We start from the raw sequence: 3,386 nt of genomic DNA, 5'->3' as shown, positions 1-3,386 counted from the left end.
AATTTTATCGTAAGGGTTCTACCCTCATGACCTACTTAACTCCTAAAAGCCCCATCTCCAAATACAATCACATTGGAGATTAGGGTTTCAACATGAAATTTGGAGGGACACAAGCTTTCAGTCCATAGCAGTAGTCTTCCATTGCAGTCCCCATATAGATGGACATTTGAGTGGTTTTCAATGTTTTACAATTATACATGGTGGTATAAGGAATACTCTTGTGTTATGTCATTTGGAGGTATTTTTACCAGTTTTACTAGTCAGAATTCCACCAGAGAAACAGAATCAGTAGGATATTTATTGCAAGCAATTGGCTTGAGAGATTGTTGAAGTTTGCTAGATAAGTCTGAAATCTGCAGGGCAGGCTGGCAGGAAGGACAGACTAGAAATATTAGGCACAAGCAATTCCACAAGTGGAATTTCTTATCCTTCAAGGAAGCCTCTGCTCCCAAGGACTTCCAACTGGAAGAATTGGGTCCACTCAAATTATCTAGGATAAACTTCCTTACTTAACTTAAACTGATTATGGTTCAGGAGGCGGGGCCTGGCTGGGGCGCCCCAACATGCATGCCCCACCCCCCCAGTTGCTATAAAAGGAAGTTGCCTGTGAGCTCTTCCATCTCCATTCCGCCTTTTGAAGCCACATTCATGGTTGCTTGTCAGACCCCAGCCGCCAAAATGGTGGAGCAGATGGAGAACAAGTGTGCTTTTCAGGAGGTTGAACAGTTGAACAGTACAGAAGATAAACTTATAGTAGTTAACTTCTCAGCCATGTGGTGTGGGCCTTGCAAAATGATCAAGCCTTTCTCTCGTTGCCTCTCTGAGAAGTATTCCAACATGGTGTTCCTTGAAGTCCACATGGATGATGGTCACGGTGTTGCTACAGAATGTGAAGTCAGTTCATGCCAAACTTCCAGTTTTAAAAAAGGGACAAAAGGTGGGTGAGTTTTCTGGAGCTAATAAGGGAAAACTTGAAGCCACCATGAATGAGTTAATCTAATTATGTTTTCTGATAACATAACCAGCCATTGGCTGTTTAAAACTTGTGATTTTTTTTTCATCTACAAAAGGAAAGATCAAGTATGAAGACTGCATACCCACCTGCCATCTGATTATAAGTGACAATAAAATATTAATTCTCTCCTTTAAAAAAAAGTAAGTGGATTATGGATTTTAATCACATCTACAAAATACTTTCACTGTAACACCTAGATTAGTGTTTGAGTGAATAACTGGGGACTATTGTCTAGCCAAGTTGACACATAAAACTGACAATCATGCCAGTGTGTCTTTTGGATAGATTTCTAAATGTGGAATTGCTGGGTCAAAGGATATATGCATATACAATTTTTCTAGATTGTCAAATTCCTTTCCAGAAGGATTGTACCATTTTACATTCTAGCTACCAATGTATGAGAATGCCTATTTCCCTACAGCTTCACCAAGAAAATATATTTAGGGTTTTTCTCAATTGGATAGCTAAAACTTGTTACCTGACTGTAGTCCTATTTTGTGTATCTTTTATTATATATAAAGTTGGGCTTTGTGGTAGGTTGGATTGCTATTCTTAATCCATCACCACTTGCTTCTGGCATATAACCATGTAGTACACTAGAGTAGATGTGGTCTATTTTCCTGCCTGCTATGGGCTGAATATTTATGTCCCCCCTAAAATGTGTATGTTGAAGCTGTGATCTCCAACATGATGATATTTGGAGATGAGGCCTATGGAAGGTGATTAGGTCATGAAGCGTGAGCCTTTATGAGTGAGATTAGTGCTTTTATAACAAGAAGCACACGAGAGATAATCTCTCTCCCCACCACGTGAGGCTACAGCAAGAAAGCAGCCATATATAAGCTGGAAAGAGGATACTCACCAGGCCATGCTGGCACCCTGATTTTGGCTTTCTAACCTCTAGAACTATGAGAAATAAATGTTTATTATGGTAGGCCACCCAGTTTGATATTCTGTTATAGCACCTGGAACTGAACTAAGATACTGCTCCAGTGTTTTCCTATAGACAATGGAACGTTAAGGGATGAATGCATATAAAAGCTTTAAATGTGCCTTAAATGGATTGGCTTCTTTTGTGTCTGTGATCTGTCATGAGAAGAGCATGCAGTGAATAATCTCTGGTTCAAGGTGAAGACAGAAGACACACTGAGTAAAACTGAACCTAGTATTTATCCTGCAGCCTGGAACTTAGAACCTGAATTCCAGAGTCTGGAGCCCAAGATAGTCCAGAATATTTGCTGTAGTGAGAAACATGTGGTTACTATTTTTAAGGCACCAAGGTTATTTGTTATACGGCAGTTTGGACATCATGACTGACTAATATAGCATTTAGCATATTTCCATCAGTTTAAGTCTGCTTTTGTGTCTTTGAGGAGTGTAATGCTTTATAAGATTTGTAGTATTGCCATATAATATTTAAAAAATTTTCTTCTGTATTTATTTCTGTAGCCTTTAAAAATTTTTAATGTTTTTTATTTAACAAATACCTACAGAGTACCCATATGTACTAGGAAATCTTCTGGTGCTGAGAATGCAAGGGCCAACAAGGCTCACGTGAAATTTAAATTCTTGTGGTTTTCTTTCATTAGACTTGCTTGAGGTCTGTGTATTTCATTGGTCTTTTCCAAAGAACTAGTTCTTGGATCTACTTTCTAAGAATCACTTTCTCTTCCATATTACATTATGTTCTTTTTTTAGCTTTATGCTTCCTTCTCCTTTATTTTGGTTTGTTTTATTGTTCTTTTCCTGATTCTTTAAGTTGAATTTTAACCAGCCTTCTTCCCTCCTTCCCTCCCTCCCTCCCTCCCTTCCTTTCTCTTTTAAATAAACTTAAGGCTAAAAATCGTTTTTTGAGTACCACTTTGAAACAATTTCACTAGTGTTTGTATGTATTGTCATGATCTTATTCATTTCTAATGACCCCATCATTCAAGTTTAGATTCCCTTTTATTCAAGTATTTTACTTTATTTTTTTACCAGTAAAAACTATCTTTATTTACTTTTTTTGGGGGGGGGAAGCTCCAGATTTTATTTTATTTTATTTTTTCAATACATGCTCTCTTTAATACCCATCACCAGGCTAACCCATCCTCCCACCCCCCTCCCCTCTAGAACCCTCAGTTTGTTTTTCAGAGTCCATAGTCTTTCATGGTTCGTTTCCCCCTCTGATTCCCCCCCTTCATTTTTCCCTTCCTACTATCCTTTTTTTTTAAACATATAATGTATTATTTGTTTCAGAGTTACAGGTCTGTTATTCATCAGTCTTACACAATTCACAGCGCTCACCATACCACATACCCTCCCCAATGTCTATCACCCAGCCACCCCATCCCTCCCACACCCCACCACTCCAGCAACCCTCAGTTTGTTT

At 38.5% G+C, this 3,386-nt stretch overlaps 1 pseudogene; it reads left to right on the top strand.

Annotated features, from left to right (window-relative positions):
* The first annotated feature begins 678 nt into the window (after window positions 1–678).
* On the top strand, window positions 679–1,000 carry LOC116624975 (annotated as a pseudogene).
* The last annotated feature ends 2,386 nt before the right edge of the window (window positions 1,001–3,386 follow it).

The sequence above is a fragment of the Phoca vitulina genome, unplaced genomic scaffold (genome assembly GCF_004348235.1).
Source record: "Phoca vitulina isolate PV1807 unplaced genomic scaffold, GSC_HSeal_1.0 scaffold72, whole genome shotgun sequence".
Lineage (NCBI taxonomy): Eukaryota > Metazoa > Chordata > Mammalia > Carnivora > Phocidae > Phoca > Phoca vitulina.
This window is presented reverse-complemented; position numbering and strand designations above follow the sequence as displayed.